Raw genomic sequence first — 12,414 nt, 5'->3', positions numbered from 1 at the left:
AGACAATGATAAAGGAATTAATCTTATGTACATATGGGCTGGCCATTTCTTGCCCCCTAATATGTGTCAAATGAACTGGAACATGATCCTCTGTTCTTTGGCAGCTATGTAACAATGTCGTGTAACATGTATGTACTGATGTGATGTACATAGTGTATGCAAGGTTGTCATGGCGTAATTTCTAGCAGGTTTCAACCGATAGTGGCTCTCTGTAGAACAGAATGAAACACAACCCTCCCTGAGCCAGTACTACAATTCGATTGTTTAGGCCCATTGCTACAGCCACTGTGTCAATCCATCTAGTTGAAGGTCTTTTTCAATGCTCTTTTGTTCCCCAAGCATGATGCCCTTCTCCAGGGATTAGTCTCTACTGATAACATAGCCAAAGTATGCGAGATGAAGTCTTGCCATCCTGGCCTCTAAGAAGCATTCTGGCTGTACCCCTTCCAAGACAACGTGTTGCTTCTTTTGGCAGTGTATGGCACTTTCAGTATTCTTGTTAGTACCAGAATTCAAATGCATCAATTCTTCTTCAGTCTTCCTTATTCAATACCAACTTTCACAAGCATAGGAGGCAATTTAAAATACCAGGGATTGAGTCAGGTACACCTTATTATGGCCATTGGTAATTATTGATCCAGTTACTGTCTCTTTAGATTTTCGCATCTGGATTTCACATACAAAAATATTTATACAAAACACACTCACACAAAACCAAACAGAAAAACCCAAAATGACCAAACAGAGTAAAGTTTAATCAGAAAGAAAGAAAATGTGAATAATAGACTTTAAAAAGGGCCAAATTGAAAATCAGAAGATAAGGTATTACATTTTAACCTAACTATCACCCACAATTGACATTACAGAGATCCCTGTCTAATAGAAACATTATCCTCTTCCCTGGATTATGAGAGGGGATGCACTGGAGGCTTATTCTAAATGGGGACCCTCTAAATCAGTGGTGCTCAACCCGTGGGTCACCAGATTCATATCAGTAGCAAAATTACAGTTATGAAGTAGCAATGAAAACAATTTTATGGTTGGGAGGCTCTAGTCTCTCCACACCCTCCATAGCATTTCTTCTTGCCTTAAAAAAAAAAAAAAGCGTTTCTGTGAATTCTGGGTTGAGATGATATCAAGTTGTCGTCTTTGGCAAAGTGTCTGCTCATGTCTTCTCCCATCTTGAAAATTGAAAATTGGATTACTTGTCTTTTTCTTGTTGAGGAGTTGGAAATTAAATTTGATTAATGCCCTCTCTATAGTCTGATATGTCACTGCCAACGTTTCCCCTCAGTCTGCTGGTTATCTTCTTGCTCTTTTAATGAAATCTTTGGTTGCACGTGAAAGAAGTCCTTGTCGTTCCCCTCCTCGTGTGACTTCTGTTGGAGGCACACCCTCTTGGATTGGGTACCAGGTGTCCATCGCCTCATGATTGGAAGCACTTACTCTATTCCCCAGTCACTTTCCAAGTCAGCGGAAAATATGTCCAGAATCAACACACCTGTACCTTCCTGGCCTCCTTGGCTGGCGGGGCACACCAGCCCATAGTAGGTAGCACCTTGCTCTTGCTGCTTCCTTGACCAGAAGGAAAACTACCCAGGTACCTGGGGTCACCACCCGTTTGCTTCTTTCTCTTTTTTCCCCTTCCCATTTCTTATTTCTCTTCCCTTTTATAGTTTCCTTGACCTTTCTTTTCTTCTGTTTCTCTGTTCTTCTGTGACCTTTCCTTTTCCTTTTTTCTTTCTAGTATTGACTTTTCTTTTTTACTTTTATTACTTTCATTTTTGTGTGTTTCATTCTTCCCTTCTTTCTAAATTTTAAAATGATTTTTGTTGTTTTCTTTCTCTTCCCTTCTTTCTTTATTCTCTCTTAAGACAACAATGGTGTCCATACTTCCAAGCATATTTGCAGCGCCTGCACTCCCACCCATGAGACAAGTGCCACCAGCCACTCTTCATTGATAGATGGAGGCCAGCACCAGCCCAATCCATCCTCAGTTCTTCTACTTAATCAGTGAACAGAGACCTTTGCCCACACTCCCATCCTCTGCCACACTTACCGCACGATAAGTGGTGAGGACCTATGCTGCCCAGTTGGCTATCAGAGTATCACACCTGCCCTGCTCATTAGAGTACTATCAAAACACCAATCAAGCAAACCAAAACCAAAAAGCTTGGTAAAAAAAACACCAACATATAATTACCAATGAAGTACAAAGACAAATCTGATACAATGTCTCAGAGACAACAGAAAACTTCAATTCACATGAAGAAACAAGATGGAATGACTTGAGAAAAGGACTAAAGGGCAATGTAAAATTCTTAGGGAAAAATAACATTGTAGCTATCTATTGAGAAATTCAAAAGAATTGTATCTAGGTACCTTCAGCCCATTGTCAGAATAAAGAAGCTTCTGAAAAAGAAACTCTAGAAGAAATCAGAAAAAAAAGACAGAAAAGTAAAATAAAAATTAGAAATCAGGCAAAAATAACAAATAGAAATCCAGAATATTAACATATTGTCACTTTTAATAGATTAGCTTCTTTTAAAAAAATCATTTTATTAGGGGTTCATACAACTCTTATCACAATCCATATATACATCAATTGTATAAAGCACATTTGTATATTCATTGCCCTCATCATTCTCAAAACATTTGCTCTCCCCCTAAACCCCTGGCATCAGCTCCTCATTTTCCCCCTCCCTCCTTGCTCACCCCTCCCTCATGAGCCCTGGATAATTTATAAATTATTATTTTGTCGTATCTTGACCTGTCCAATATCTTCCTTCACCCACTTTTCTGTTGTCCGTTCCCCAGGGAGGAGGTCACAAGTAGATCCTTGTAATCGGTTTCCCCTTTGCAACCCACCCTCCCTCTACCGCCTTCCACCCTCACACCCCTGGTCCTGAAAGTATCATCGACCCTGAATTCCTTGTGTTTCCAGTTCCCATCTGTACCAGTGTACAGCCTCTGGTCTAACCAGATTTGTAAGTTAGAATTGGGATCATGATAATGGGTGAGGAGGAAGCATTTAGGGACTAAAGGAGAGTTGTATGTTTCATCATTGCTGCATTGCACCATGACTGGCTCCTCTCCTCTCTGAGACCCTTCTGTAAGGGGATATCTAGTGGTCTACAAATGGGCTTTGGGTCTCTATTGTGCACTCCCCCTTCATTCACTATGGTAAGATTTTTTTTTGTTCTGATGATGCCTGATACCTGATCGCTTCAACACCTCATGATCACACAGGGTGGTGTGCTTCTTCCATGTGGGCTTTGTTGCTTCTGAGCTAGATGGTCACTTGTTTACCTTCAAGCCTTTAAGACCCCAGACAAAATATCTTTTGATAGCCGGGCACCATCAGCTTTCTTCACCACATTTGCTTATTTACCCACTTTGTCTTCAGCGGCTTTGTCGGGAAGGTGTACACCATAGAATGCCAATTTAATGGAAGAAAGTATTCTTGCATTGAGGGAGTACTTGAGTGGAGGCCCAATGTCCTTCTGATACCTTAATACTAAACCTATAAATATATGCACATAGATCTATTTCCCCATCCTCATATATAAATATATTTGCATATGTACATGCCTTTATTTAGACCTCTATAAATGCCCTTTGCCTCCTAGATCTTTCCTCTATTTCCTTTGACTTTCCTCCTGTACCACTGTCATGCTCAATCTTCATTTGGGTTCCAAGAGAATGCTGAAAGTGGACTTTGGGGCCAAGATGTGGTGCCCCAACAGACTGGACTGTAAACTGCTCCTAAAGGCCAACAACAGTCCTTGAACTAACTACAAGCTTTTCTTTCTTATTGTGTTTTATTTTGTTTTGTTGTCATTGGTTTGTTGTGGTGGCGGTTTTGTTGTATATTGTTGCTTGGTTTTACTTTGTCTTGTTTTTGTGCATGTCATTATCTCTGCAGATCTGTCTAAATAATGTAGCCTGGATGAACAATATGGAGGAGAAAATAACAGGACCGACAATTCTGGGGGGACATGGGAGAGGAGGAGGTGGGGGGGGACAGGTAATGGTGTTAACAAACCCAGGGACAAGGGAACAACAAGTGATCCAAATCGGTGGTGAGGAGGGTGTAGGAAGCCTGGTAGGGAGTTATCAAGGATAATGTAACCAAGAGGAATTACTGAAACCCAAATGAAGACTGAGCATGACAGTGGGATTAGCGTCTTACATTGATCAGGACCAAAAGATAATACCTTCTTAGCTAGCTAAGCACAACAGATGTTTTCCAACAAATACCTAATCACAATAAACTTTCTGGGTAGTCAGAGTGGATTGTGCCTAGCACATTTCTTGTAAAAATGAGACCAACTTCCATTATGTCGCAATAGTATAAAATGTTAGCTATAAGTATAGGTGGGGGACCAGCCTCCATAACTGAATGACTCTAGGGGGCAGTTGAGTAACTGAAGGGTAAATTAAAGGGACATCAGAAAAATACATGCAAGTGTTCATCTCTTCCTTGGCAACTAGAACCAGAGAGAATGAGTAGTGAGTTCTCTCACAAGCCCATAAAATCGCGGGCATGTAAGTCATGCCACAAACATACATTACAGGAAGGGGTTGTACTAGAGGCATACATGTAACAGGAAGGGGATGAGTTAGGAATATACCCGCAAGAGGAAAGGGAGTTACTAGAGGCATACAGGTGACAGGAAGGTACATACGGAACAAAATGGGCAGGTTCAGAGTTAAGGTGGTAGCTTAACCTTGGCTATCTCTGAGCTGGCTTGACCTTAAGTGTCCCTGAACTCTTCTCCCAGGGAACACTCTGTGATCCTTTTGAGAAGGGAGTGGGCCATACTTAGGGTGGGATGGAGAATGGGGTCTGATTGCTCCCAATGGCAGACACACATTCAGGCAGATAGCCTCCAAACGTATATAGTAGCAACCACGTGCTTGCAAGCAGCACCTCAAAATTGGCATTATTATGGAGGACATTAAAATGTGACTGGGGTAAATCTCCAACCTCAGAATGTGAAGGCCTCCATCCATGAGAACCTTAGCCTCCCAGAGTCCTTAAAATATGGGCGTAGAAAATGTGTCCACATATACTCCCTTCCTTGTTCTCAGTTTCCCACAGGTATTTGCTGTATAAATATATTGTGTGAAAACTTTAAATACTATATTAGGCAGAGTTCTCTAAAGAAGCAAAACCAGATGCTTATGATTTGATAGATAGATGAATAACTTTATACCACAAGAAGGACTATAACAACCAATTAGTTCACACAACAGAGAGGACTCAGTTCAACTCACTTTTGTGGAACAGTTAATATACTGAGAATCCTCCAACTCACAGAGGGAATGGGGAAGGGGTCAGGGAAGGGCCTCAATCCAAGTTTGAGGAAACAGAGTGGAGTTTTCACTCAGACAAAACAGGCAGAATCTGCACACAAGCAGCCGACAGCAGGGTGGCTCAGCAACAGTGAGCTACACTCAGTAGCATGGGAGCTTAGCAAAACAGGGCCAGATGGGAAAAGGAACTCAAGCAATGCACAGGCAACAGGATTCACCAGACCTCAAACTCAAGCAATGTACACACCAGCAGTGTGGTGAAGCAGGTCTCACAGGAGCCTCAAGTGCTAGTGACAAGATCCATGGGTTGGTTTGACCCACAGGTTGAGGCAGAGAAGTAGCTAAAGCAGCAGCATGCTGGTCCATCACCAGAGAGCAAGAGAGACAGAGGCAGGCCTTGCAGAGCAATCTCTGTTCATATGTTCCTACTGAGCAGGTTGGCACAATAAACCTAATTATCACAGTCCACCCCTTGCCAACTTGCCACCGGTACACAATTCTTCAGTCATATATAATTTCTAGACATTAATGAAATTACACTTAAACCTAACATCATACATCTATCAGGCATATAAATGAAAACACACCGAATCTAATTGTATCTGGTATATTGTATATGAACAAAGGAAAGATAGTCAATAAGCATATACGAAGAAGAAATGTTGACAATCACAAACCTTGCTTTTGCAATTGTTCCTGTTGTCGTAACTGGAAAGAAGAACTACCTTCTTCTACTACCCATTCTGGATGACCTTTGCCCTCAGCTGGTTGTGGTTCTTTGCCTGGCGGGGTGACCCAGACCTTCTTTATCGAGGGGTCTGGGTCATTAGATGTCTTGCCATGATTGGGTTGTTCTAGTTTACCATTTACTTTAATCACAGGGCATGGTAGCACTAAGAGATGGCCTAAGGGTGTCCTGCATTCCAGACATAGCCTTCTTTACCTCCATTATGTAGCACCAGTCCAGTTTCTCCTTGGTAATCAAGATAAATTACTCCACTCAGTACGGTGACCCTTCCTGACCTGCTGATCCAAAGGTGTGAGGAGCCCAAAGTGGCCATGGGCATTTTCAGCTGCCAGTTCAGTAGAATCCGTGCTCCATTAACAGGTGGGAGAGTTCCTTCCCTTGGAACCAAGACCTTCAGGCCTGAAGAGCACAGGGTTGCTGGAACAGGAAGCGAAAATGCTACAAGTGGATCCTAGGAGTAACAGTGAGTGGTGCCACTCCAGCTTTTACCCTTGGTTCCTGGACCCATGAGTCCTGGCTATTGGAGACACAGCATCATCTATTGCCAACTGGTTTAGAGCATGTACAACCTCCTGAAGAACTTTGCCCCAGCCCTTCAAGGTGTTGCCACCTAGCTGGTCCTGTAATTGTGTCGTTCAGAGGCCACTCACTGTTCTGTCAAGCCAGTGGCTCAACATGATGGGGAACATGATGCGACCAGTGGATTCCCTGGGCATGGACCCATTGCGGCACTTCATTTGCTGTGAGTTCGTTCCTTGATCTGAAGCAATGCTGTGTGGGATGCCTTGCCGGTGGATAAGGCATTCTATAAATCCACGAATGGTAGTTTTGGCAGAAGTATTGCATGCAGGGAAGACAAATCCACATCCAGAGTAGGCATCTATTCCAGTAAGAACAAAACACTGCCTCCTCCATGATGGAAGTGATCCTATGTAATCAACCTGCTGCCAGGTTGCTGGTTGATCCCCCTGAAGAATGGTCCCATCTCTTGGACTCAGTGTTGGCTTCTGCTGCTGGCAAATGGGGCACTCAGTAGTGGCAGTGGCCAAGTCAGCCTTGGTGAGTGGAAGTCCATGTTGCTGTGTCCTGCATAACCTCCATCCTTGCCACTATGGCCACTTTGTCCATGTGCCATTGGGCAATGTGGTGGTTACAAAATCTGGTACCAACTTGAGACTATTAAGAGTGAAGGGTGTTTAGCCTGTCCATCAGGCCACTGCTTGATGACCTCATTTGGAGGCACTACAGAGATAACTAGCTCGCTAGAGGCGGGACACACACACTCTCTGTTTATTATTCCTGATGACAAGTTGACACATGGAGCTACGCTAGAGCCCTAGAACTGGAGAAGCCATGTGGAGACTCACACCAGCGCTAAGATGCTTCCCCACCACTGGATCCACGGGACTTTCCATCCACTGGCCTGTTATTTCCCTGCATTCGGCATCATTATATGTGCTGCATGAGTCTGAAGAAGAATGTATAGACTGGTAATGGATATATAGGCTAATATCGGATTTATGGATTGAACCTGGACTGAGCTGGGATGTTTTCTTAATGTACAATTGTTCTTTGATATAAAGTACACTCTTACACATATATGAGTGTCTCTGGATTTGTTTCTCTAGTCTACCCGGACTAACACAGGCAAGGACAGGAGTGGCAGAGGAAAGAGGAGGACTCGTCTCCACAGTCATTTTATCCACCTGATTGTTAAAATCCTTTTCTTCAGAGGTAACTCTTTGGTGAGTATTCATGAGACATGATTGTCTTTACTTTCTTGGCCCATTCAGAGAGTCTATCCACATACCTATTCCCCACACCTCCATGTCGCCAATTTTCCAATCCTGTGCTTTCCAATTCCTTGGCCATCCAGCCAAGCCATTATCCACAGCCCATGAATCAGTATACAGTTTCACATTTGGCCTTTTCTCCTTCCAGGCAAATTGAATGGCCAGGTGCACAGCTCAAGTTTATGCCCATTGGGAGGATTTGCCTTCACCACTGTCCTTTAGGGAGATCCCAGAAAGGGGCTGTAGTGCTGCTGCTGTCCACTTACAAGTGGCACCTGCATATTGAGCAGAACCATCAGTAAATCAGACATGAATTTCCTGTTCTTCAGTTAAATTATCATAAGGAATTCCATAGGAAGTCATAGGTGCAGACTGGGAGAAAGAAGGCAATGTGACAGGAGTGGAGACTGTGAGCATTTGGGTCACTTCTTCACGCAGCTAACTTGTCCCTGCAGCTCCTACTTTGGCCCGATCTCGTTTATACCACTTCCATTTAACAATGGAGTGTTGTTGTGCACGTCCAACTTTATGACTCAGTGGGACAGACAATACCCAGTTCATGATGGACAGCTCAGGACTCATGGTGACTTGGTGGCTCATGGTGAGACATTCAGTTTCCACTAAGGCCCAGTAGCAGGGCAAGGGTTGTTTTTCAAAAGGGCAGTAGTTGTCTGCAGAGAATGGCATGACTTTATTCCCAAATCCCAAGGGTCTACCAATGTGAATAGCCAATAGGGGTCTTCCAAAGACTCCACACTGCATATTTATCTACGACTGACACCTCTAGCACCACTGGGTCAGCTGAATCATATGGTCCCAGTGGCAAAGCAGCTTGCAGGGCAGCCTGCACCCGTTGAAGAGCCTTTTATCTCTTTGCCCTCTAATCAAACTGTGACCCGATTAATCTCCCACATATTCCTATTGGCTGGGTTGGCACAGTAAACCTAATTTTCACAAACACTATCCCAAACAAAAAAGAAAACCCAAACCCACTGCCATCAAGTTGATTCCAACTGAGAGCAACCCGATAAGGCAATGGGGAAATGTTCCTTTGGGTATCCAAGACTGTGCGCTTCGACGAGACTGGAATGCCTCAACATGCTCACGAGAGGAAATTGGGGGATTTGAACTGCTGACCTTGTGGTGGCAGCCCATCGTGTAACCCACCATGCTGCCAAGGCTTCTGCTTTGCACATTCATTCTGAGACTTGTGTGGGATTTTATCGTTCATTTGTTTCTGATTTTTTTTAGCAGTGACTGTATAAGTAAAACAACATTTTCCATTTCAACATTTTTTTACATGTACAGTTCAGAAACATTAATTGTACTCATGATACTTTGGAATCATCCCCATTATCTATATCCAGATTTTTCTATGGCCCTTCACAAAAGCTCCGTAGCTCCTACAAAATGAGTTCACCTTTCCCTTACCTCCTGTCAACCCTTGGTAACCACTAATAAACTTAATTATCTATTTTTTATTTTAGATGTTCCAGATAAGTAGAACCATACATTATCCTTTGGAGAATGACCTGATTCCCTCCACATGATGCGTTCAGTGTTCATCCATGTCATAGCATGTAGCCTGACTTCATTTCTGGATACATGAGTAATGTTCAGATCCAGGTATGTACCACGCTTGGCTTATCCATGTATCTGTTGATGGGCATTTGGGAATTTTCCATCTCTTGACTATTGTGAATCACTAGGCAACGACTATAGCTGCACATGTATCTGTTTGTGTTTATGCTTTCAATTCCCTTAGGAATATATTTAGAAATTGCTGGACCACCTTCAATTCTATGGTTAACTTTTCTAAGAACCTTTTATACTGGGTGCTTTAGGGCAGACCAACGGAACTTACAACTACCAATTTGTAATAAGATGTTCCCTTATTTTCTATGCTCCCAGGAGCGTTTACTCCATCCTTAATAAGAGTTCTGTCCTGTCTTTTTCCCCCACTTGGTTTGGGGCTTGTCCCAGAGTTGTAACTGAGGAAATGTGGAATGTGGGAGACAAGATGCAACATACTTCAAAGTCAGCCGTGTGGTGGTGGCGTCCTGGGAAAAATTAGAAAGCAGGTCTTGTTTATATGTGCATATTTTAATGTCTCCTTTGTATGTCCTGAACTCTCCCTTCTCATCCAGCCTTCTTTGAAAGGCAATCAAGTTGAAGGGACGCTAAGCTTAGATTCAAAAGATTTCAAATCTTTCAGCTACTGCTCAATCACTTGTTTCCTGTGCATTTAGCACGCTTACTTTATTCCTGAACCCCAGCTATCTTGTCTCAGGGCTTGTATGCCTAATGCATGCAAAAGCATGCAGATGCAATTCATTAACAACATATAAAGGCTCTCGGAGGTACCCTCATTTCAGATAATGCGTCCACCCCTTTCTCCTGCCCAAACTTCCCCAGCCTGACTCAGTGCAAATTAAAGGAATAATCTATGAAGCTAATTCAAAGTAGGATACAAATAGGATTTTGGATTTTTAAGAAGTTTCTTCCATTCACATTATACTCTTCCCTCAGTGACAGGTTTTTAGACACCATGGTAGCTCTTGGAAGGGACTTCTTTAAGGCAGAGCAGTCTTCTTGAAGGTCCCTTCAAAGCACACCACTCTGGTGGTGATACGCAATGTGAAGCGGGTCCTAGAGGCTAAAGAAGGGCAGCAGACAGGACACAAAGAGCACAGAGTTTACATTTTGAGATCAGGCTCTCGGTCTCTGGTCTTTACCACTTGGTGGCTGTGAATGCTGCCCCTGAGAAGTGACATGTGGTGACATGCAGCAGGCTCTGTACATTGTGTAGTCCCACTCTCTCTCCAAGGCAATGGCTCAGGAGGAGGGCAAGCCCAGGTAGAGACAATGGATGGAGGGAAGGGATGCACTGTCGGGATTTCATAAAAATAAAATGACCCTCCAATTGCTTTGAAAAACAAGCATCCCTTATAAGGGGGGGGGGACCATTTTTGCACAGACGATATGGGCCATGAGATCTGGGCCCTTCTGACCGTGAAGGGAGCCTGCACTGAGAGACCAGAGGGGATCAGCGAACCCCAGTCAGCCAGGATCAGCACTCCAGAGCACACCAGTTGTAGTCAACCTTTTTTTTGACTCCCAGTGATGCTCTGTGTGTCGTGAAATTGTGCTCCACAGAAGTTCCAGGGGCTAATGGCTAAGAAGTGGATGGCCAGGACATTCTTCTGAGTCATCCCTGAGGAGACTCAAACCTCCAACCTGTCCATTATTCAAGGGAAGTTGTTGGTACCACAAAGGGGCCCCTGAGGAACCCAGCCTTGAACTAGCCCAAGGTGCGAGTCAATACCTTCCCTTGAATGTTTACTCTGGTTTGAAATGGGTTTTCTTTTACACACAAAGCAAGGGGCCCTCCCTAATGTACTAGCCAAGAAAATTAGTCACCTTCAGCCTCCCTGTGGAGCACAGGTTGAACAAAATCATCATTAATTCGATGAATTCATGGGATTTTTGTTTTCTTATCACTTTTGTGGCATCTTACAGAGATCAGGTATCATAAGATATCAGGTATCATATCACCCACAAATGTACACAGTTCATATTTTTGTATGGTGTTCTGCATTTGACTCAGTTATTTAGAAACTGGTTTCTTCTTAAATGAAGAGAATAAAAAAACATGGCATCATCTATCCTTGTGTTTCCAGTTCTATACCTTCTGGTCATGACTGTTAAATGACATAGGTATCTCTGCTACCAAGTGCCCATCATCAAGGGGGCGCAGTGGGGTAGTGGGTTATACATTGGGCTGCTAACTGCAAGGTCAGATGTTTGAATCTACCATTTGTTTTGCAGGAGAAAAAAGAGGCTTTCTTCTCTCATGTAGATATACAGACTTGACAAGCTCAGGGGCAGTTTTACTTTGTCCGTGGCTGTGAGTGAGAGTCCCCTCAATAGTGGGAGGGTATTTTTCTTTTTTGAGAGTGACCTTCATTGGTTAAAAGAATCAGCTATTGTGTTGTGAGAAGCAATGCGTTAACCTCACAGTAAAACACTTTGGAAGACCCAGGCAGCCTGGTCTGGATAAAATGCCACTGGCAAGTCTGTTTACTTCTGAGCTTTAATCTCCTCAGCTTGATTAGGAGAAGTCTGTGTGGTGTTTATGTTTAATCACACACTCCCTGTTGGGGCTCTGTAGAGATTTGCAAGGCCGTGCATTGTACATGCTTTCCCAGTCTAAAATTCACTGACCTGAGTGGAAGCTCCCTATACTTAAGGTCTTAAAAAAGTTATACATAAGATGAAATCCCCTATTTTACAAACATCGGACTCATACACAAGAGGTCAGCCCCTGCAGGATATCTGAGAGGCGAGATGCTTCTAGGACAGAAATTCTTTCAATTTTACTTAGAATGGCCTGTTCAACTGGATTGATATTATTTGCAGTGCCCACATGGTTACATCAGCAAGATTGTACTTATCATTACAAGTGAAACACAGCTATCTTTTATTCATGTGATAGGTGTTGCCACTGTTCCAGAATCGGGAAGTTAGTCCATCTGGGAGTAAATTTTAAAACAT

The sequence above is a fragment of the Tenrec ecaudatus genome, chromosome 5, assembly GCF_050624435.1.
Source record: "Tenrec ecaudatus isolate mTenEca1 chromosome 5, mTenEca1.hap1, whole genome shotgun sequence".
NCBI classification, from domain to species: domain Eukaryota; kingdom Metazoa; phylum Chordata; class Mammalia; order Afrosoricida; family Tenrecidae; genus Tenrec; species Tenrec ecaudatus.
The sequence above is the reverse complement of the archived record's forward strand: the minus strand, read 5'-3'. Positions refer to the sequence as shown.